The sequence below is a fragment of the Entelurus aequoreus genome, linkage group LG14 (genome assembly GCF_033978785.1).
Source record: "Entelurus aequoreus isolate RoL-2023_Sb linkage group LG14, RoL_Eaeq_v1.1, whole genome shotgun sequence".
NCBI classification, from domain to species: domain Eukaryota; kingdom Metazoa; phylum Chordata; class Actinopteri; order Syngnathiformes; family Syngnathidae; genus Entelurus; species Entelurus aequoreus.
The window spans coordinates 60,561,385-60,586,735 of NC_084744.1; the positions used below are offsets into that span (position 1 = coordinate 60,561,385).

The 25,351-nt window shown below is 42.3% G+C and overlaps 1 pseudogene; it reads left to right on the plus strand.

Annotated features, from left to right (window-relative positions):
• Nucleotides 1–25,351, plus strand: part of LOC133664312 (nucleoprotein TPR-like) — a 104,540-nt pseudogene that overhangs the window by 73,127 nt on the left and 6,062 nt on the right.

A 25,351-nucleotide genomic window follows, 5' to 3' on the forward strand; every position in this document is an offset into this window, starting at 1 on the left:
GGGTTTTGAAATCGCCATGTAAAATCGCTGATGCTAATAGTAGTCTGTCTATGGAAAATCCAATGTAAATTAGCATCAAGCTAACGCATTTTTAGAAGAGTAGAGCCTTACTTGACGTATGATCGTTTGCTACCAACCAAGTACTGACAGAATTTGGTCCGTGCCTATAAAAGTGTTGAATTCGGGTCCCATCCGGTGTGAGCAAGGTGCCACTTTAGTTTTCTGTGCAACACTTTCAGAATTAAATGCTTTTTTCCCCAAACAGGCCTCTGAGCTCCGAAACCAGGTGGACACCTTTCAGAAGGTAAATATATTATCGTACACAATAACAAGTCATTGTATGTCGCAGAATTGAGATAAAGGCTAGTTATTGTTTATCAGACCACAAAGGAGCATGAGGCAAAAAGCAAGCGCCTGGAGGAACAGCTGCAGGAAGAAAAGCAAGCCAATGAAGTCCTCAGAGCTGCACAGGCTAACCAGAACCAGTCGGCCCAGGCCGGGGACAATAATACTGCACCTGATGCTAGTCAGGCACTGCAGGAGGAGCTGGCAAAACTGCGACAAGAGGTACCATTTGGCTGAGAGAATGAATGAAGCACGTGCATTTGAAGAATTGTTACTAGTGACCATGAACGTTTCCACAGGATGGTAATAAGTGAGTCTGTTTAATGGTGTTGTTTGTGTGCAGCTGTCTGACAGCAAGATCAGAGAGGAGCAACTCAGACAGCAGATTGCTGACAAAGAGGAGAAGACCAAGAAAGCCTTTGTTGGAGCCAAGGCCAAAATCAGCCAGCTGAACTGTAGGTTTCACTTTCACTTTCACACTCGGCCTGCACCATCAATTACACCATACTTCATTCATTTCACTGTTTACTCTACCACCAAAACTCTACTTTGAATATGCACCATCAATTACACCATACTTCATTCATTTCACTATTTATTCAACTCAACTTTAAATATAGTTTAAAAAAACCTAAATATAAACTAGTAAGGAATAAACCACAACAAGTCAAATCAAAGCTGCAAGCAGCGATGGACGGGACCGACTTTGAGGGCTCATAAAATCCAAACCGGAGCAGTAATTAAAACTCTTTCATCAACTTTTAATCAGAAGGGTTCAATCTCTCTCCTGTGCTAGTTTGAAGCCGACACGACAAACGCGCTCAGAGGAGATAATGTTCGAAAAAAGGTGACCGGTTTTTGCAAAACTTTTGTTTTGAAGGGGGAATTGCAAACTTCCTGTTGATTTTTGCTGGGGGTTGTCAATATATGAAATGTAGGTCTAAGTGAGACCTACATAGAGGTTTTTGTTTCATGTCTCTACGACATTCCTACTGGGAGTTACAGGCAGTTTTGTCTGTGTTTTCTTCCTAGGAGCAGTTTTGTCTGTTTTCTTCCTAGGGGCGCTAGAGCGCAATTTTGAGTTTTGGGGTTGGGTTTTTTTATTAGATCGCAATTTTTGCCAGTGTGTCCAGTTTGGTGAGTTTTGAAGTATGTTAAGGGGGTCAAATTATAGCTCAAAGAGGCAAAAGTGACTGTTTTTACAAAACTTTTGTTTCTAAAGGGGAATTGCAAACTTCCTGTTGATTTTTGCTGAAGGATGTCAGTGTATGAAATCTAGGTCTAAGTGAGACCTACATAGAGGTTTTTGTTTCATGTCTCTCCGACATTCCTACTGGAAGTTACAGGCAGTTTTGTCTGTGTTTTCTTCCTAGGGGGCGCTAGAGCGCAATTTTGAGTTTTGGGGTTGGGTTTTTTTATTAGATTGCAATTTTTGCCAGTGTGTCCAGTTTGGTGAGTTTTGAAGTATGTTAAGGGGGTCAAATTATAGCTCAAAGAGGCAAAAGTGACTGTTTTTACAAAAGGGGGGAATTGCAAACTTCCTGTTGATTTTTGCTGAAGGATGTCAGTGTATGAAATCTAGGTCTAAGTGAGACCTACATAGAGGTTTTTGTTTCATGTCTCTCCGACATTCCTACTGGAAGTTACAGGCCGTTTTGTCTGTGTTTTCTTCCTAGGAGCAGTTTTGTCTGTTTTCTTCCTAGGGGGCACTAGAGCGCAATTTTGAGTTTTGGGGCTAGGTTTTTTTATTAGATTGCAATTTTTGCCAGTGTGTCCAGTTTGGTGAGTTTTGAAGTATGTTAAGGGGGTCGAATTATAGCTCAAACAGGCAAAAGTGACTGTTTTTACAAAAGGGGGGAATTGCAAACTTCCTGTTGATTTTTGCTGAAGGATGTCAGTGTATGAAATCTAGGTCTAAGTGAGACCTACATAGAGGTTTTTGTTTCATGTCTCTCCGACATTCCTAGTGGGAGTTACAGGCAGTTTTGTCTGTGTTTTCTTCCTAGGGGGCGCTAGAGCGCCATTTTGAGTTTTGGGGCTAGGTTTTTTGACTAGATCGCAATTTTCGTCAGTCGTGATGTGTGTGTCAAATATGGTGAGTTTTGAAGCATGTTAAGGGGGTCAAATTACAGCTCAAAGAGGCGGCGGTATAATAATAATAAAACCTTACAAATACATTAGGGTCCTCTGTCCCAAAGGGACATTCGGTCCCTAAAAATAGCAATAACAATACATTTAAGTAACAATAGCAAAATAAAAAACAATGAAATCCAGTTTTTCCAGTTTGTTTTTAATTCTTTTTTTTGTTGTTTACCTTTTACACGTATTTTACCAACATGGACTGTGATTTTTGTGTCAAATAAAATGGAATATTTTAATTAAATGCGAAAATCCTCACATTTGGTGCAATATATCTTTGGACAGTTTTCACCAGTATTTTATGGCACAGCATAATAATAGTGTAAATGTATCAATAAGTGCTTTAAGTACACTATGTTTGTGTAAGGTACTTTTTTGAAACCTTTATTTCATTAGCGCAGACAGACCGGACGTGGCGCACCGCGCTTTTATTGTGAAGGAGGGACGTGTGCTGTGCTGATGTTCTCAGCTTGGCGAGTAAAGACACAACTTGAAGCTGCAAAAAAACCAGCAAGCCTCAAGTTGTGACGGCTGTTTGTACATTGATGTTACATCCATGATGTCGCTCACAACAACACAACACATGTGTTGTGTGTGTAGGATTGTTTGTACATTGATGTTACATCCATGATGTCGCTCACAACAACACAACACATGTGTTGTGTGTGTAGGATTGTTTGTACATTGATGTTACATCCATGATGTCGCTCACAACAACACAACACGTGTTGTGTGTGTGTGTATGATTGTTTGTACATTGATGTTACATCCATGATGTCGTTCACAACAACACAACACATGTGTTGTGTGTGTAGGATTGTTTGTACATTGATGTTACATCCATGATGTCGCTCACAACAACACAACACATGTGTTGTGTGTGTAGGATTGTTTGTACATTGATGTTACATCCATGATGTCGCTCACAACAACACAACACATGTGTTGTGTGTGTATGATTGTTTGTACATTGTTCTTAAGTGGATGATGTCGTTCACAACAACACAACAGATGACATGTGATAAATGAGTGGACAAACAAATGTTCCTTCTTCTCCTCACAATGACAACATTTACTAACATTTATGTCAACTTCCCTGGTTTTATTTTGCGTTTATCAGCAGATTATGTTTTATTGGCCAGTTTTGTGACTCCGTCCGTGATTATGTGTATGTGGAAATCATACCCCTTTTTTCTTCTGTTGAGTTTAGTGATTATTGATTAGACATATTAGTGCTTAGTATTGATTAGACATATTAGTGCTTAGTATTGATTAGACATATTAGTGCTTAGTATTGATTAGACATATTAGTGCTTAGTATTGATTAGACATATTAGTGCTTAGTATTGATTAGACATATTAGTGCTTAGTATTGATTAGACATATTAGTGCTTAGTATTGATTAGACATATTAGTGCTGTGTCAAATAAAACCGTGATGACATCCAAAACTTCACTCAGTCACTCCTCCTCTCTTTCACCGTCACCAACTCTGGAATTTGCACACACAATTTTTTCCCGATTTGTCACATTTTCACAATTGTGAGAAAACGTAATGGAAGTGAAAGATGTATTAATTGTAAATGTTGTCTTGCCTGGATTCAGCGGCCAGAGAGAACATGAGAAAGGAAGTGGAAGAAGTGAAACAGAGCAAAGAGGAGTTGGAGGTGAGGATGAGTGCCCTGAAGTCTCAGTATGAAGGCAGACTTCTTCGACTTGACAAGGAGATGCGAGACCTGAGAGAGAGTCAAACGCACAGCGACGCCCGAGACGAGAACCAGGACCAGGGTGGGTCTAAGGTAAGCAGTCAGCGTTAATTTTTATCATTATTTATGCGGAAAGTAAGACAAATGTAAATATGACTCTTCTTGCCATGTCTGTGTGAATTATACAACTAAACTTCTTTTATTATGGGCCTGCTGCAATCCAAGCAGGCCCATAATATTATTGCTCATACTTCAACTTTTATTCTTCTTGTTCCGCACGTTTCTCTCACGCTTAATACGAGACCCACCGGCCAACGAGCCCCCACATATGTTATACCATCGGAAAGGTCTCGGTAAGGGCAAGAGCGCTACTTCAAGTGGGGTACATTTCGTGTTACCATGGCAACGCTATTCCGAAAACGAATCCCTACGGGCCCATTGAATAGGTACACACCTTTACAATGGAGAATATTTTCAGCTGACAGTTTTTCATCATATTTTTGCACTTTTTTCCCAATTCCGCAGCCATACACCTTAGAGCAAGGGTGGGCAATTAATTTTTACCGGGGGCCGCATGAGCTACCCGAGCACTGCTGGAGGGCCACATCGACAATATTTCAATTACATTTTGCTCAATATTATTTTTGATATATACCGTAAGATAAATAATAATAATAATAATAATAATAGTAATACTTCAACATAGTGTGTGTAACAGCATTCCATGACTAATATATATAAATTAACATTAATAATAAATGACAGTAAAATAAGCACACATATGACTGAGGAGTCATAGTGTAACTTTGTGTGGTGTTTGAGTTGTCCGACTTTTTGTGTGGCCTTAAACGCACCAGTGGTTTAGTGCTATGCGTGTTGGTGACAGATGACAAGTTGCTTTTGGCCTGGTTTGTACGGCAGAAAATGACTAGTTTTTCCAGATAGACGTGTTTTACTCATGTTTTTGGTGTGGTTATGTCTGAATATAAACAGTTTTGTTCAATAAAGTGATGGATATAATTCCTGTCCTCGAAGCATCTCGATAGACGTTACAATAATTGAACGGTGTTCAATTGAACGGTGTTGACGAACACCATTAGGGCCGCTTGTTGTCACTGTCACTCAAAGTTGCATTGCAAAATTACATAGAATAAATATGTTTATTTTGTTTAGAATTCAGATGGGATTTGATTTGGTGCGCGGCATATACTTGCTGCGCGCAGCGGACGCTTGAGCAGTGCGCAATTGCGCAGGCACGCACCTTAGAGGGAACGTTGCTTTGCAGTTCATGTGTTGTTGGAAACACGCCATTCCTCATCAACTTTTCTCTTTTTGGCGTCTCGGGTGTAAACCGTGCATCACTTGTCGCTGCATGTGCACCTTCACTCGCAGGTTACACACGGACACACGCCCATAAATAATACTTTTCAAAATAAAAGCAGCACAGTTGTATTGCGCGCAGGACATAGATGTTTTTTCAACTTTATTTTGTAATTGCAGTTGTTCACATTCACTCACAATCACGCATACGTCCACACGGAAGTAATACAAATAACGATTTTCAAAACAAAAGCAGCACCGTTGTATTGCACACTCGACATAGATACTTTTTTAAATTTATTTTGTAATTTATAATTGGCCTCACGCGGGCCGGACAGGGACGCACAAAGGGCCGGATGCGGCCCGCGGGCCGCAGAATGCCCAGGTCTGCCTTAGAGTCATATAACTTGGTATGTGACACAAGCTAACTTTTAGCATGCTAACTTTTGTAGTTACTTTTGCTACTGTTTAGCCCAGAGTCATATAACTTGGTGTCTGACACTTGTTAACTGTTAGCATGCCAATGATAGCATGCTTGCAAAATAACTTAACTTTTTCCATCTATTTTTACACCTTTTTTTCTATTTCCCCTGTTGTATAACTTGGTATATGAAACATGCTGACCATTACCATGCTATCGTTAGCGCACATGCTAAGTGTTAGCATGTTTTTTGTAAACATGCTACTGTTTTAGGCTAGCCCTGTGGCTCATTTTGTACAGTTTCAGCTAAAACTCATGGATTTTGCATAATATTATTGCTCATACTTCAACTTTTATTCTTCTTGTTCCGCACGTTTCTCTCACGCTTAATACGAGACCCACCGGCCAACGAGCCCCCACATATGTTATACCGTCGGAAAGCTCTCGGTAAGGGCAAGAGCGCTACTTCAAGTGGGGTACATTTCGTGTTACCATGGCAACGCTATTCCGAAAACGAATCGCTATGGGCCCATTGAATAGGTACGCACCTTTTTGTAATGGCAAATATTTCCAGCTGACACTTTTTCATCTATTTTTACACTTTCTTTTTCCAATTCCGCAGCCATACACCTTAGTCATATAACTTGCTATGTGACACAAGCTAACTTTTAGCATGCTAACTTTTTTAGTTACTTTTGCTACTGTTTAGCCCAGAGTCATATAACTTGGTATCTGACACTTGTTAACTGTTAGCATGTCAATGATAGCATGCTAGCAAAATAACTTAGGCTTGGTAACTTTATCTATTTTTACACATTTTTTTCTCTTTCCGCAGTCGTATAACTTGGTATATGAAACATGCTGACCATTACCATGCTATCGTTAGCACACATGCTAAGTGTTAGCATTTTTTTGTAAACATGCTACTGTTTTAGGCTCATTTTGTACAGCTTCACCCAAAACTCATGGATTCAGACACTCGGCACCATCTAATAAGTACGGCGGCTTCCAGAGGTCCAGAGGTCCAGTGGTCCAGAGGTCCAGGGCACAGATAGCAGGCCCATCAGAATTTCCGCAGGAATTTTCCAGTTTTCAATTGCTATCACTTAAACCTTTTTCTGTACTTAGGTGGGTGATCCAAGCAGGCCAATGGAACAAAAACCGATGTCTTTGAAGGGTCCCGCCCAGGACAGAAGCAGGTAAAGGGGACAGCAACATCTGTGTGGTTTCTTTTCTGTCCATCAGTTTTACAAAACATAATCATTAACACTGGACTTTATTCTTTAAAAGCAGACCATTTTGTTTATCCATCAGCTCCAGCCTCTCCGAGACCCCCACCGCCAATATCCGTCCCACTCCGAGTACTCCGTCTCCTAGCAACAAGCCCGCCCCGTCCCCTGGCAGCAAGTCGACCCCCCGGGCCAGCATCCGACCCATGGTCACCCCGGCAACTGTCCCCGTGCCAACACCCACCGCCACTGTCATGCCCACCACGCAGGCCGACAGCCAAGAGGGTAAGCTCAAGGAGTTTGTCTTGAAGAGCAGTCCTTGGTCCTGTGACATAGTCCAGGTGTGCGTGTAGTACCTGTGACGTAGTACCTGTGACGTAGTCCATGTGTGCGTGTAGTCCTGTGACGTAGTCCTGTGATGTAGTACCTGTACGTAGTACCTGTGACGTAGTCCATGTGTGCGTGTAGTCCTGTGACGTAGTCCTGTGATGTAGTACCTGTACGTAGTACCTGTGACGTAGTCCATGTGTGCGTGTAGTCCTGTGACGTAGTCCTGTGATGTAGTACCTGTGCGTAGTACCTGTGACGTAGTACCTGTGACGTAGTCCAGGTGTGCGTGTAGTCCTGTGATGTAGTACCTGTGACGTAGTACCTGTGACGTATCTGTGACGTAGTATCTGTGATGTAGTCCTGTGACGTAGTCCTGTGACGTAGTACCTGTGACGTAGTACCTGTGACGTAGTACCTGTGACGTAGTCCAGGTGTGCGTGTAGTCCTGTGACGTAGTACCGTGACGTAGTACCTGTGACGTAGTCCTGTGACGTAGCACCTGTGACGTAGTCCAGGTGTGCGTGTAGTCCTGTGACGTAGTACCTGTGACGTAGTACCTGTGACATAGTCCTGTGACGTAGTACCTGTGACGTAGTCCAGGTGTGCGTGTAGTACCTGTGACGTAGTCCAGGTGTGTGTGTAGTACCTGTGACGTAGTACCTGTGACGTAGTCCAGGTGTGCGTGTAGTCCTGTGACGTAGTCCAGGTGTGCGTGTAGTACCTGTGACGTAGTCCAGGTGTGTGTGTGTAGTACCTGTGACGTAGTACCTGTGACGTAGTCCAGGTGTGCGTGTAGTCCTGTGACGTAGTACCTGTGACGTAGTCCAGGTGTGCGTGTAGTATCTGTGTTGTAGTCCAGGTGTGTGTGTAGTACCTGTGACGTAGTACCTGTGACGTAGTCCAGGTGTGCGTGTAGTCCTGTGACGTAGTACCTGTGACGTAGTACCTGTGACGTTGTACCCGTGACGTAGTCCAGGTGTGCGTGTAGTACCTGTGACGTAGTCCAGGTGTGTGTGTAGTACCTGTGACGTAGTCCAGGTGTGCGTGTAGTCCTGTGACGTAGTCCAGGTGTGCGTGTAGTACCTGTGACGTACTCCAGGTGTGTGTGTAGTACCTGTGACGTAGTACCTGTGACGTAGTCCAGGTGTGCGTGTAGTACCCGTGACGTAGTCCAGGTGTGCGTGTAGTACCTGTGACGTAGTCCAAGTGTGTGTGTAGTACCTGTGACGTAGTCCAGGTGTGCGTGTAGTCCTGTGACGTAGTCCAGGTGTGTGTGTAGTACCTGTGACGTAGTACCTGTGACGTAGTCCAGGTGTGCGTGTAGTACCTGTGAAGTAGTCCAGGTGTGTGTGTAGTACCTGTGACGTAGTACCTGTGACGTAGTCCAGGTGTGCGTGTAGTCCTGTGACGTAGTACCTGTGACGTAGTACCTGTGACGTAGTCCTGTGACGTAGTACCTGTGACGTAGTCCAGGTGTGCGTGTAGTACCTGTGACGTAGTCCAGGTGTGTGTGTAGTACCTGTGACGTAGTACCTGTGACGTAGTCCAGGTGTGCGTGTAGTCCTGTGACGTAGTCCAGGTGTGCGTGTAGTACCTGTGACGTAGTCCAGGTGTGTGTGTAGTACCTGTGACGTAGTACCTGTGACGTAGTCCAGGTGTGCGTGTAGTCCTGTGACGTAGTACCTGTGACGTAGTCCAGGTGTGCGTGTAGTATCTGTGTTGTAGTCCAGGTGTGTGTGTAGTACCTGTGACGTAGTACCTGTGACGTAGTACCTGTGACGTAGTCCAGGTGTGCGTGTAGTCCTGTGACGTAGTACCTGTGACGTTGTACCTGTGACGTAGTCCAGGTGTGCGTGTAGTACCTGTGACGTAGTCCAGGTGTGTGTGTAGTACCTGTGACGTAGTCCAGGTGTGCGTGTAGTCCTGTGACGTAGTCCAGGTGTGCGTGTAGTACCTGTGACGTACTCCAGGTGTGTGTGTAGTACCTGTGACGTAGTCCAGGTGTGCGTGTAGTACCTGTGACGTAGTCCAGGTGTGCGTGTAGTACCTGTGACGTAGTCCAAGTGTGTGTGTAGTACCTGTGACGTAGTCCAGGTGTGCGTGTAGTCCTGTGACGTAGTCCAGGTGTGTGTGTAGTACCTGTGACGTAGTACCTGTGACGTAGTCCAGGTGTGCGTGTAGTACCTGTGAAGTAGTCCAGGTGTGTGTGTAGTACCTGTGACGTAGTACCTGTGACGTAGTCCAGGTGTGCGTGTAGTAACTGTGACGTAGTCCAGGTGTGCGTGTAGTAACTGTGACGTAGTCCAGGTGTGTGTAGTACCTGTGACGTAGTACCTGTGACGTAGTCCAGGTGTGCGTGTAGTACCTGTGACGTAGTCCAGGTGTGTGTGTAGTACCTGTGATGTAGTCCAGGTGTGCGTGTAGTACCTGTGACGTAGTCCAGGTGTGCGTGTAGTACCTGTGACGTAGTCCAGGTGTGCGTGTAGTCCTGTGACGTAGTACCTGTGACGTAGTCCAGGTGTGCGTGTAGTATCTGTGTTGTAGTCTAGGTGTGTGTGTAGTACCTGTGACGTAGTACCTGTGACGTAGTCCAGGTGTGCGTGTAGTACCTGTGACGTAGTCCAGGTGTGCGTGTAGTAACTGTGACGTAGTCCAGGTGTGCGTGTAGTAACTGTGACGTAGTCCAGGTGTGTGTAGTACCTGTGACGTAGTACCTGTGACGTAGTACCTGTGACGTAGTCCAGGTGTGCGTGTAGTACCTGTGACGTAGTCCAGGTGTGTGTGTAGTACCTGTGATGTAGTCCAGGTGTGCGTGTAGTACCTGTGACGTAGTCCAGGTGTGCGTGTAGTACCTGTGACGTAGTCCAGGTGTGCGTGTAGTCCTGTGACGTAGTACCTGTGACGTAGTCCAGGTGTGCGTGTAGTATCTGTGTTGTAGTCTAGGTGTGTGTGTAGTACCTGTGACGTAGTACCTGTGACGTAGTCCAGGTGTGCGTGTAGTACCTGTGACGTAGTCCAGGTGTGCGTGTAGTCACTGGGTAATAGAAGTTGCATAATTTAAAAAAAATTGTCATAAATGAGAAAAAAATAGATGCTTATTTGGAAATGTACTCTGTCTGTAATTTATATATATATATGAATGTGACACAAAGAGTTAATTTGTTACACAATAGCCTTAAGCAGGAGTTCTTAACCTTTTTGACCTCGGGGTCCAGCTTTTCCACTCCAGAGAGACTCGGGGTCCACTCAAATATCAACACTGATAATAGTCGTCTCACTCTTGATTTTAATGGTGTTAAGTAATTCTATCTAACCTACTTACAGTTCACAACCTTGTCAAATGATATAAATAACTGATGAAAAACACATTTACACAAAATAAATATGTTTCTAAACTAAACTGTCAGTGAAATTAAAGCCTAAATTATATTTCAGCTTTACCACTTTAGTCATATTTTTTTGCGCTCAAGAAACTTCTCTATGACTTTAGCTCCAGACTTCTTCTGTTTGATTGAGATTGTCTTTACTGCCACAAGTGGTGGAAACGTGTATTGCAACTGAGCGCACTAGCTGAGAAACAGATATTTTTTGGCGGTATCAGTTATCAGTTATCAGCCTCCTTGGTTACTAATAATCGGTATGGTCCCTGGAAAAAAGATGTGTAATGTTGAGTGTTTGTCCCGACAGTGCTGATGAGCGCAGGAGCGACCGTGCACGCCGTCATGTCCGCGCCCAACACGGCAACATCCTCAAGTCACCCGAGCAGCACCCAGACCACAGCCTTTGTGCAGCCCACCCAGCAGCAGACCAGCACTCAGGACCTGGGCTCCGGTCTGGAGGCGTCCACATCCTCCTCTCTGATGGCAGCTGGTGAGTGCTAATCATAGTGGTGAGGTCAGGGTGGATGAAGTCTATTGTTGACTCCAGCAGCAGCATCCAAGCGCAGCAGGGAGGAGGAGGTGGAGGATGACGACGCCCGACCAGGCACTTCTCACACTTCCACCGCCAAAAAACTCAGACTGAGACCGACCATAGCCCTGCAGGTAAATGTACAGTAAAAATCATTCTGGTTCATGTTTTTTCCCCCACATAATGCTCTCTACAAATGTCAGAAAATGTTACATTTTTTAATGGTAATAATTGACACTTCTTCAGTGTTGTTATGATGAAATATTTGACTCAAAAGATGATATAGTGGATGCTTTAGAAGGCTTGACATTTGTACTTTTCTTCATAAAATAATAACAATAATAGTCGTAAATATCGGTAAATAAAGAATGTTTTCATTGCAGTGATTATCAGAAAATATATTTATTTTTAGGCATAGAATTAATCAGCTAATGCATTGTTGAAGACTGCTAGGGAGTGTAAAATGATAACTCAATTTTTTTATTTACTTGGCATTAAAGTCAGAAAAGTAAATTTTTTCTTGCTGGCCTTGTTCAGTAGTGATGACGTGCGATACCACCCATTTTCTTTCTGCTCTGATACCAAGGAAAATTTAAAAATGTGTGTGTTTGCAAATAGTAATATATTTATCTAGGAAAAAAAACAACAACAGTAAAAATGTTAGAAAAAAGAGCAAGACATTTGAATGTAATTATAAAAAGCTGCATTTTTTAAACTAATAATTAAGAATGATATACTTAGTCACTGTTGCGTCTGGCCAGTATTCCCTCTCAGGGAATTAGTCACTGGTCAATCCCAAATTCTTTTGATGACATATATGCTGAGTAAGAAGGACCATCAAGACAGAATAGGAATATTATCAAGTTTTACTGAAGCTTCAGGAGACCAGCCCACGTCAATACAGTCATACCGTCATCTCGGGATGGTCTAACATTCAAACAGAAAGAAACTACTTCTTGAATCAGAAAGCAAAGGAATGCCTCCCCCTTCCCCAACACTGATAAGATAAGGAGGGGGAGGCATCCTTATTCACATTCCAATGCCTAAAACACTACACAACCTCTGTAGACAAAGAGAAACTGGTATACATGGAAATATACTAGCTGCTCCAAACATGACTATGAATAAAGAAAGAACTATTAAACATAAATGCATTCTCCACATCACCTACAAAACAAAGTTTTGTCTTTAAATATATATAATATATATATATTTTTTAAAATAAAAAAATATCAAAATATTAAAACCTCTCAAAATAAAAATGAAATATACTTCAAATGAAGACATTGTTTAATTAGTTTAATTTGACACAAAAATAATACTAACTTATGAATTAATTAATTAGAAAAATGACAACAATAATAAACGCTGGTAAATATGTAACTGGACATTAATGTGTTTGTACAGGCAGACTTTTTGACACTAGTTACAGTTTCACAGTCATATTATTGTTGTTATAATCATCTATGATCTGAAAACGACAGTAAAAATGTAAGAAAAAAGCAAACACTCAGTATTTAATGAGAAAAATCTGAAATGTTAATATACTTAGTCACCTATAATAAAAGCTTACACACAGTTCTGTCTTTAAAAATATATATATCTGTTTTTAGCATTTGTTAAACTGAAAGAAATATCAACATGGCCCCTGCAGACTTTGACTTTTCAGTATGCAGCCCCCCGTGGAAAAAGTGTGGACGCCCCTGAACTAAAGTATCAAAAGTATCAATATTTTGATTAGAGAATGGATATTAGAGCATAAATACTAGGGGCTGTACTTATCAAGCTTCTTAGAGTGACTCCTAAGAAGTCTGCTAAGAGTTGACTTAAGAGTAAATACATTCTTCGTTGAAAGCTGCACTTAAAAGTTAGTTATCAAGCGTCTTACTCACACTTTCAGCGAAGTGTAGGACTGAATCTTAAGTGTCACACTCAGAGCTGAATTACGACATTACTATGTGCCGTAAACGCAATTTTAGGTGACGTCATTTCTGTGTCCATAGAAATGACCAATCACGGAAGGGAATCCGTTGTCTAAGAATAAAGAAATATCTTGGAAATATTGAAGTGGACAATGGGAGTGTATATTTTGACAATAAACTACAAAATAATACAAAACAAACTAGTCCCCGCCGGCACTCACGCTACCGCTCCCTCTCTTCTCTCGCCCACACACTCACTGACGTCACTCACCTCACGGCCACACACATACGCTACTGTCATAACATTTTCTTTCCAATTCATTAATTAGGCAACTAATTTGAAACTGGTGTGGGTGGCTCTATATATACTAGCCCACTGCAGACACATGCAGAAATCAACAAGGAATCGAAAAGTATTAAATCTGTGACAAAAATAATATCCGCTCTGTCTAAACGATACCGTTTGATCAGCTGCTCGTCATCAAAAAAAACAAACATTGTTCCGTTCCCTGAACGTTGGCGCACGTCTCTCTCGCCTCAGTGCCATCCCCTGCTGGCAACTCCTAACCACTTAAGACACCTCTGAAGGTCTCTTATTAAGCTTCTTAGAGTGCCATTTTACACTTAAGTCCTGAGAATTTGCGAAATTTAGTCCTATTCTCAAACTTAAGAATAAAAGCTTTTTATCAACGTTCTTAAGTCTAAGAATCACTCCTACTCTCCACGATATTTAAGAGACCTTCAGAGGTGTCCTAAGTGGTTAGGAGTTGCCAGCAGGGGGTGGCACTGAGGCGAGAGAGACGTGCGCCAACGTTCAGGGAACGGAACAATGTCCTGGATTTGTTTGATGACGAGCAGCTGATCAAACGGTATCGTTTAGACAGAGCGGGTATTATTTTTGTCACAGATTTAATACTTTTCGATTCCTTGTTGATTTCTGCATGTGTCTGCAGTGGGCTAGTATATATAGAGCCACCCACACCAGTTTCAAATTAGTTGCCTAATTAATGAATTGGAAAGAAAATGTTATGACAGTAGCGTATGTGTGAGGCCGTGAGGTGAGTGACGTCAGTGAGTGTGTGGGCGAGAGAAGAGAGGGAGCGGTAGCGTGAGTGCCGGCGGGGACTAGTTTGTTTTGTATTATTTTGTAGTTTATTGTCAAAATATACACTCCCATTGTCCACTTCAATATTTCCAAGATATTTCTTTATTCTTAGACAAGGGATTCCCTTCCGTGATTGGTCATTTCTATGGACACAGAAATGACGTCACCTAAAATTGCGTTTACGGCACATAGTAATGTCGTAATTCAGCTCTGAGTGTGACACTTAAGATTCAGTCCTACACTTCGCTGAAAGTGTGAGTAAGACGCTTGATAACTAACTTTTAAGTGCAGCTTTCAGCCAAGAATTTATTTACTCTTAAGTCAACTCTTAGCAGACTTCTTAGGAGTCATTCTAAGAAGCTTGATAAGTACGGCCCCTGGTATTTAGGTATGACTGTTGTTGAGTTATCAGAGAGTACAATACAGCATTTATCAACTCCAACCAACTTGTGCGTGACACTTATATTGTGATAACTAATAGAAATGACTAAATATAGTTATTATTGGAATGCTCTCCATTGTTTTAATGCAATTGTTAGTCGGAGGTTGGAAACTTCCAAGACAGCCACACAATAACAAAATAGCAAGAAAGTAACTCATCATTTCAAGAAAGTCCAAGCAAATGTAACAAAAATCCAGTTTTGATAATTGCTTTATTTCACTTTATTCACCAAAATTGTTTTACAGATGGAAGGTGATGAAGACATAGAAGAAGATGATGAAGGTGAAAGACCAAGTTCTCCAGATAATAGTCAGGTCAGTCCACATATAAAAGAGAGATTCTGTTAAAGGTGAACTGCACCTTTTTTTTGGAATTTTGCCTTTTGAAACACACGACGACGATGGATTTATTTAAATGCATTTGAACTGGTAAATAAAAGTCTGCTTACAACGTAGCCAATGGGAGCTCCTCTATTCTGCCAATACAACCAAATAACTATCCAACAACAATACCTGAATAATAACAAGAATTAGTGATATTGTTATTATAAGTGCTAACGCAGACTAACTATTTATAGTGATCACCAGCTTGTGTGCCAATGTTGACATGATCACTCATCAAACTTTATTGTAGATCATAACTTCTACCTCTCACCTGGATAGTAGATCATAACTTCTACCTCTCACCTGGATAGTAGATCATAACTTCTACCTCTCACCTGGATAGTAGATCATAACTTCTACCTCTCACCTGGATAGTAGATCGTAACTTCTACCTCTCACCTGGATAGTAGATCATAATTTCTACCTCTCACCTGGATAGTAGATCATAACTTATACCTCTCACCGGGATAGTAGATCATAACTTCTACCTCTCACCTGGATAGTAGATCATAACTTATACCTCTCACCTGGATAGTAGATCATAACTTCTACCTCTCACCTGGATAGTAGATCATAACTTCTACCTCTCACCTGGATAGTAGATCATAACTTCTACCTCTCACCTGGATAGTAGATCATAACTTCTACCTCTCGCCTGGATAGTAGATCATAACTTCTACCTCTCACCTGGATAGTAGATCATAACTTCTACCTCTCACCTGGATAGTAGATCATAACTTATACCTCTCACCTGGATAGTAGATCATAACTTCTACCTCTCACCTGGATAGTAGATCATAACTTCTACCTCTCACCTGGATAGTAGATCATAACTTCTACCTCTCACCTGGATAGTAGATCATAACTTCTACCTCTCACCTGGATAGTAGATCATAACTTCTACCTCTCACCTGGATAGTAGATCGTAACTTCTACCTCTCGCCTGGATAGTAGATCATAACTTCTACCTCTCACCTGGATAGTAGATCATAACTTCTACCTCTCACCTGGATAGTAGATCATAACTTCTACCTCTCACCTGGATAGTAGATCATAACTTCTACCTCTCACCTGGATAGTAGATCATAACTTCTACCTCTCACCTGGATAGTAGATCATAACTTCTACCTCTCACCTGGATAGTAGATCATAACTTATACCTCTCACCTGGATAGTAGATCATAACTTCTACCTCTCACCTGGATAGTAGATCATAACTTCTACCTCTCACCTGGATAGTAGATCATAACTTCTACCTCTCACCTGGATAGTAGATCATAACTTCTACCTCTCGCCTGGATAGTAGATCATAACTTATACCTCTCACCTGGATAGTAGATCGTAACTTCTACCTCTCACCTGGATAGTAGATCGTAACTTCTACCTCTCGCCTGGATAGTAGATCGTAACTTCTACCTCTCGCCTGGATAGTAGATCATAACTTCTACCTCTCACCTGGATAGTAGATCATAACTTCTACCTCTCACCTGGATAGTAGATCATAACTTATACCTCTCACCTGGATAGTAGATCATAACTTCTACCTCTCACCTGGATAGTAGATCATAACTTCTACCTCTCACCTGGATAGTAGATCATAACTTCTACCTCTCGCCTGGATAGTAGATCATAACTTCTACCTCTCACCTGGATAGTAGATCATAACTTCTACCTCTCACCTGGATAGTAGATCGTAACTTATACCTCTCGCCTGGATAGTAGATCATAACTTCTACCTCTCACCTGGATAGTAGATCATAACTTCTACCTCTCACCTGGATAGTAGATCGTAACTTCTACCTCTCGCCTGGATAGTAGATCGTAACTTATACCTCTCGCCTGGATAGTAGATCGTAACTTCTACCTCTCGCCTGGATAGTAGATCATAACTTCTACCTCTCACCTGGATAGTAGATCATAACTTCTACCTCTCACCTGGATAGTAGATCATAACTTCTACCTCTCACCTGGATAGTAGATCATAACTTCTACCTCTCACCTGGATAGTAGATCGTAACTTCTACCTCTCACCTGGATAGTAGATCATAACTTCTACCTCTCACCTGGATAGTAGATCATAACTTCTACCTCTCACCTGGATAGTAGATCATAACTTCTACCTCTCACCTGGATAGTAGATCATAACTTCTACCTCTCACCTGGATAGTAGATCATAACTTATACCTCTCACCTGGATAGTAGATCATAACTTCTACCTCTCACCTGGATAGTAGATCATAACTTATACCTCTCACCTGGATAGTAGATCATAACTTATACCTCTCACCTGGATAGTAGAAGGATGCAGATGTACTCTGACTAGTTGCTACACTTTGACAGCCAAGTTAGACTCGAAATTGGGGAGAATGACACAAAAAGACACTTGGTTCCACCCCCCTTTTCTTCCTGAGGATAAGTCATTCTTCATGTAAATGACAATGTATGAACATCCTAATGACAGCAGACATTGTACAGTAAGTGTGCTGCTATGGAAACAGTCCTGGCAATGATTAAAATGATCAACATACGGTAAATATTGAACATGTTGTTATGAAGGTGTCTGTTACTATATTATATATATACTTGCAGTGTGTATATTGTACATATTACATATTGTTATGAAGGTGTCTGTTACTACATTATATATATACTTGCAGTGTGTATATTGTACATATTACATATTGTTATGAAGGTGTCTGTTACTACATTATATATATACTTGCAGTGTGTATATTGTACATATTGTTATGAAGGTGTCTGTTACTACATTATATATATACTTGCAGTGTGTATATTGTACATATTACATATTGTTATGAAGGTGTCTGTTACTACATTATATATATATATATTTGTATAAAAGTGTGTTTTGAAGGCTACAATGATGACTCTCATTAGCCGCATCTTCTATGCGCTTTTTATCATCTTTTAAATCCAAAAAAAAAAGGTGTGTCCTTGTCTGTCATATTGATTGTGAATGATAGTCAACATTATAAAAAAGTGCAGTTACCTTTAAGGAATAGCTGGTATTGATGATGCTGCAACATGTCTGTGCGGCCTGAGGATCTCTCTTTAAAAAGTGCCTCATCTTTGTCACGCTGTAAGGATGACCGCAAGAAACTTTAGTTGAAACTAAGCAGCTGATTGTTTGTGTAGGAGCTCCCAGAAGATAGTTTCCCTGCCATCCCTGAAGAGGAGGACATGGAGGACGAAGGCATGTCCCAGTCGGTGCCCTCAGACCAGACGTCCCCCCAGGAGTCCGGTTTGACTCGGGAGGTCATCGTCATCGACACTGACAGCGAGAGCCGTGAGAGCAGAGGACAAGTGGAGCATCCTGGTGAAGATGAGGAGGAGGAGGAAGAGGTGTGGGCACTGCTAATGTACTGCTAATGCTAATGTACCGTCATGTCATGGCTGTCTGGAGTTACCAATCATTCTTATTTTTTTGTGATGTAGTGATTGGAGCACATACTTGTTGCTCACAAAAAACATTCATGAAGTTTGCTTCTTTTATGAATTTATTATGTGTCTACTGAAAATGTGAGGGTCAAAAGTATACATACAGCAATGTTAATATTTGCTTCCTTGGCAAGTTGACCTGCAATAAGGCGCTTTTGGTAGCCATCCACAAGCTTCTGCTTGACCACTAAATTGCTGCAGTTCAGCTAAATGTGTTGCTTTTTTGACATGGACTTGTTTCTTCAGCATTGTCCACACCTTTAAGTCAGGAAACCTTCATTCTAGCCTGATTTAGCCATTCCTTGACCACTTTTGAGGTGTGTTTGGGGTCATTGTCCTGTTGGAACACCCAACAAGACCCAACCTCCGGGCTGATGATTGTAGCTTGTCCTGAACAATTTGGAGCTAATCCTCCCTTTTCTGACATCACATGGACAAAGATAAGACCTTCTGGAGGAAAGTTCTCTGGTCAGATGAAACAAAAATGGAGCGGTTTGGCCACAATACCCAGCAATATGTTTGGAGGAGAAAAGGTGAGGCCTTTAATCCCAGGAACACCATTCCTACCGTCAAGCATGGTGGTGGTAGTACACTGCTCAAAAAAATTAAAGGAACACTTTGAAAACACATCCGATTTCAATGGTGAAAAAAAAAATGTCGGATATCTATACTGATATGGACGGTTTAATGTCTCAGGAACAAAAGGATGCCACATCTTTTGATGGAAATAAAAGTTTTCAGCCTACAGAGGGCTCAGTATATAGACACCCCAAAAATCAAAGTGAAAAAATGATGTAGCAGGCTCGTCCATTTTGCCTAAATTCAATTTCTGCAACTCAAAATTATATTCAATATCTTGTGTGGCCCCCACGTGCTTGTATGCATGCTTGACAACGTCGCGGCATGCTCCTAATGAGACCACGGATGGTGTCTTGTGGGATGTCCTCCCAGATCTGTTTAAGGGCATCAGTGAGCTCCTGTAAAGTCTGAGAAGTAACCTGGTGCCGTCTGATGGACCCAAACATTATGTCCCAGAGGTGTTCTATCGGGTTTAGATCAGGTGATCGTGAGGGCCATTTTATTGTGTCAATTCCTTCATCCTCCAGAAACTGTCTGCATACTCTTTCCATATGAGGCCGGGCATTGTCGTGGACCAGGAGGAACCCAGGACCTACTGCACCAGCGTAGGGTCTGACCATGAGTGCAAGGATTTCATCCCGATACCTAATGGCAGTTAGACTGCCGTTCTCTAGCCTGTAGAGGTCTGTTGGTCCCTCCATGGAAATGCCTCCCCAGACCATCACTGACCCACCACCGAACGGGTCATCCTGAATGATGTTGCAGGCAGCATAGCGCTCTCCTTGGCTTCTCCAGACCCTTTCACGTCTATCACAGGTACTCAGGGTAAACCTGCTCTCATCTGTGAAAAGCACAGGGCTCCAGTGGCGGACTTGCCAATTCTGGTGTTCTATGGCAAATGCCAATGGAGCTCCACGGTTCTGAGCAGTGATCACAGGGCACACTAAAGGACGTCGTGCCCTGAGGCCACCCTCGTGAAGTCTGTTTCTGACTGTTTGGGCAGAGACATTCACACCAGTAGCCTGCTGGAGGTCATTCTGTAGGGCTCGGGCAGTGCTCAACCTGTTCCTCCTTGCACAAAGCAGCAGATATCTGTCCTGCTGATGGGATGAGGACCGTCTACCGCCCTGTCCAGCTCTCCTAGAGTAACTTCCTGTCTCCTGGAATCTCCTCCATGCTCTGGAGATTGTACTGGGAGACACATCAAATCTTCTTGCAACAGCACACATGGATGTGCCATCCTGGAGGAGTAGGACAATCTGTGCAACTTCAAGAGGGTTAAGAAATCGCCTCATGCTCGTGATAATGACTCTAGCTAAAGCCAACACTTGTGGAAAAACAGTTAAAAAAGATCAAGAGGGAGGAACTTGAAATGGCCTCCACCTGCAAAACCAGTCCTGTTTTGGGGGCCATCTCGTTGTTGCCCCCTAGTGCACTTGTTGTTAATTCCATCAACACCAATGCAGCTGAAACTGATTAACAACCCCCTCTGCCATGTACCTGACCAAAACCTTATCAGAAAAGTGCAATTGAATTCATGCCGTACCCTGATAAAAAACTGTTCCTTTAATTTTTTTGAGCAGTGTATTATGCTCTGGGCCTGTTTTGCTGCCAATGGAACTGCTGCTTTAAATGGGACAATGAAAAAAGGAGGATTACCTCCAAATTGTTCAGGACAAGCTAAAATCATCAGCCCGGAGGTTGGGTCTTGTTGGGTGTTCCAACAGGACAATGACCCCAAACACACCTCAAAAGTGGTCAAGGAATGGCTAAATCAGGCTAGAATGAAGATTTTACTATGGCCTTTGTAGTGGATTGTCCGAAGCTTAAACAGCAACAAAAGTGAATTTAGTACAAAAAGTTTATTTACCCATAGTCAAAAGTGCATAAGTTGGATTGTTTTGTCCATGCAAACAAACAGACGTCCTCCGGAGGACACACGAATCAAGCAATCTCCTCAAGTCCTGGTCTCCTGGCCATTTTTATCTGTTTCCCCATGCCCCAAGGTCCCGTTGTTTTCGACATGTTTGTCTTGCAACATCCTTGAATCCCTTAGTCATGCTTAGACAATCAAAACATTTTGTAGACTGGTCGGCACGACTCCATATTCAACTTTGTCCTACATCTGGTCTATTCAATGGCATAGAATAGAAGAGAAATTAAATGAGCAGACATTCTTAATAGACACCAAATATAGTTCAAAGGTCAGAAATTCTACTACACCTTCCCAAAGTCCTGACTTAAAGGTGTGAACAATGCTGAAGAAACAAGTCCATGTCCTAAAAGCAACACATTTAGCTGAACTGTAACCAATTTTGGAGGTAATCCTCCTTTTTCATTGTCCTATTTACACTCTGTAAGGCAACCAGTTCCATTATCAGCAAAACAGGCCCAGAGCATAATACTACCACCGCCATGCTTGACAGTAGGAATGGTGTTCCTGGGATTAAAGGGCTCACCTTTTTTCCTCCAAACATATTGCTGGCTATTGTGGCCAAACAAGCTCCATTTTTGTTTCATCTGACCACAGAACTTTCCTCCAGAAGGTCTTATCTTTGTCCATGTGGTGTCAGAGTCCTGACTTAAAGGTGTGGACAATGCTGAAGAAACAAGTCCATGTCACATTTAGCTGAACTGCACCAATTTTGGAGGTAATCCTCCTTTTTCATTGTCCTATTTACACTCTGTAAGGCAACCAGTTCCGTTATCAGCAAAACAGGCCCAGAGCATAAAACTACCACCACCATGCTTGACGGTAGGCATGGTGTTCCTGGGATTAAAGGCCTCACCTTTTCTCCTCCAAACATATTGCTGGCTATTGTGGCCAAAAAAGCTCCATTTTTGTTTCATCTGACCACAGAACTTTCCTCCAGAAGGTCTTATCTTTGTCCGTGTTGTCAGAGTCCTGACTTAAAGGTGTGGACAATGCTGAAGAAACAAGTCCATGTCACATTTAGCTGAACTGCACCAATTTTGGAGGTAATCCTCCTTTTTCATTGTCCTATTTACACTCTGTAAGGCAACCAGTTCCATTATCAGCAAAACAGGCCCAGAGCATAATACTACCACCACCATGCTTGACGGTAGGCCTGGTGTTCCTGGGATTAAAGGCCTCACCTTTTCTCCTCCAAACATATTGCTGGGTATTGTGGCCAAACAAGCTCAATTTTTGTTTCATCTGACCACAGAACTTTCCTCCAGAAGGTCTTATCTTTGTCCATGTGATGTCAGAGTCCTGACTTAAAGGTGTGGACAATGCTGAAGAAACAAGTCCATTTAGTGGTCAAGTGGTCAAGCAGAAGCTTGTGGATGGCTACCAAAAGCGCCTTATTGCAGGTCAACTTGCCAAGGAAGCAAATATTAACATTGCTGTATGTATACTTTTCACCCTCACATTTTCAGTAGAGCCATAATAAATTCATAAAAGAAGCAAACTTCATGAATGTTTTTGGTGAGCAACAAGTATGTGCTCCAATCACTACATCACAACAACAAGTATGTGCTCCAATCACTACATCACAACAACAAGTATGTGCTCCAATCACTACATCACAACAACAAGTATGTGCTCCAATCACTACATCACAACAACAACAAGTATGTGCTCCAATCACTACATCACAACAACAAGTATGTGCTCCAATCACTACATCACAACAACAACAAGTATGTGCTCCAATCACTACATCACAACACAACAAGAGTTGTAGAAATGATTGACAGCCATGACATGATGTTCTTTACAAGTGTATGTAGACTTTTGACCAGGACTGCATCTCCAGCTTTGATGGACTATCTGTTGTTGAAGGACTACTTTGCTTTGCAGTACAAGGTGGAGGAGGATGAAGAGGAGGATTATGGCAGTAACCTGGCCATGAAGGAAGGAGAAGAGAGCAATGAAGATGATGAGGATGCTGAGGAGGAGGAAGGGGAGGAGCCACTGGTTCCTGCCATTGCTGAGGAAAGTGACTCCCAGGCCGCCTCTGAAGCGTCACACAGCTGTGAGCATGATCCAGTCACCTTTCATCCCGGGTATGGTGGTGTCTCATCTTACCTTCTCCAGGTGAAGCCAGCAGCAACACGGAGTCAGAAGCCCATAGAGAGCCTGCACACCTCCCCCCCACCTCCGCCCCTTCCGCGCCCTCACCCGCCGCCTTGCTCACTCTGCGACTCCCCCAGCCCAGAAGGCCTTCCCACCCGCTGCCCCCCCGCCTCTACATCCAGCCCCCCGAGCTGGGACCCCCACACATGCAGGTAATCACCCAGTCTATCATTATTGATGTTTTCTATGACATAGGGACCAGGGGCCGTACTTATCAAGCTTCTTAGAGTGCCAGTTTACACTTAAGTCCTGAGAATTTGCGAAATGTAGTCCTACTCTCAAACTTAAGAATAAAAGCTTTTTATCAACGTTCTTAAGTCTAAGAATCACTCCTACTCTCCACGATATTTAAGAGACCTTCAGAGGTGTCTTAAGTGGTTAGGAGTTGCCAGCAGGGGATGGCACTGAGGCGAGAGAGACGTGCGCCAACGTTCAGGGAACGGAACAATGTTTTTGTTTTTTTTGATGACGAGCAGCTGATCAAACGGTATCGTTTAGACAGAGCGGATATTATTTTTGTCACAGATTTAATACTTTTCGATTCCTTGTTGATTTCTGCATGTGTCTGCAGTGGGCTAGTATATATAGAGCCACCCACACCAGTTTCAAATTAGTTGCCTAATTAATGAATTGGAAAGAAAATGTTATGACAGTAGCGTATGTGTGTGGCCGTGAGGTGAGTGACGTCAGTGAGTGTGTGGGCGAGAGAAGAGAGGGAGCGGTAGCGTGAGTGCCGGCGGGGACTAGTTTGTTTTGTATTATTTTGTAGTTTATTGTCAAAATATACACTCCCATTGTCCACTTAAATATTTCCAAGATATTTCTTTATTCTTAGACAAGGGATTCCCTTCCGTGATTGGTCATTTCTATGGACACAGAAATGACGTCACCTAAAATTGCGTTTACGGCACATAGTAATGTCGTAATTCAGCTCTGAGTGTGACACTTAAGATTCAGTCCTACACTTCGCTGAAAGTGTGAGTAAGACGCTTGATAACTAACTTTTAAGTGCAGCTTTCAGCCAAGAATTTATTTACTCTTAAGTCAACTCTTAGCAGACTTCTTAGGAGTCATTCTAAGAAGCTTGATAAGTACGGCCCCAGGTGTGCCAATCAGCCACAGGTGAGGGGAAACAGCGCTCAGGGAGACGAGCAGGAAACTGAAGCCAAATAAAAGCACAGAGGAAAATGTAAAAGATACTGTAACAAGCCTGACAGGTGATACTGTATTTGTTGATAGAATAGAATCTTTTATTAGTGACAATGAAATCTACATATATTGTATGTTAAAGTGGTGTGTAAACAGTCTCAACGTTGGTGTGTTATGCAGAGACAGTCCTCTCAGCTCAGACGGCCATCAGTGGGCCGTGGACCACAACTGACGCCTGGTATTGCTAGTATGGTAAGTCTTACTTCTTATCTGACGCCTGGTATTGCTAGTATGGTAAGTCTTACTTCTTATCTGACGCCTGGTATTGCTAGTATGGTAAGTCTTACTTCTTATCTGACGCCTGGTATTGCTAGTATGGTAAGTCTTACTTCTTATCTGACGCCTGGTATTGCTAGTATGGTAAGTCTTACTTCTTATCTGACGCCTGGTATTGCTAGTATGGTAAGTCTTACTTCTTATTGCAGTATTGTTTCATTTTTGCAGATTACTGCCAGTGTTGATTAAACTAAAACTAGCACGTGTGAGTTTTGTCAGAATCCTAAGAGAATGTGAGCTAACGAGGTTTACAGCATCCTGGTCCTACATACTGGATGTGCAGGTTTATTTTGTCTTCATTTGATCTTTAATTTAACAGCTTCTGTAGTCATTGTTGTATGTTTTGAATACAATGAAATCAAAGTGGTGTAGTGACATGTTGTTAGTCTTCATGTGTGAACTTTTCTAGTCCCGATGACAGTAAAGAGCTTCTTGACAAACTGCTTGATTGACAGTGTTTGTTTGCAGGTGATTAT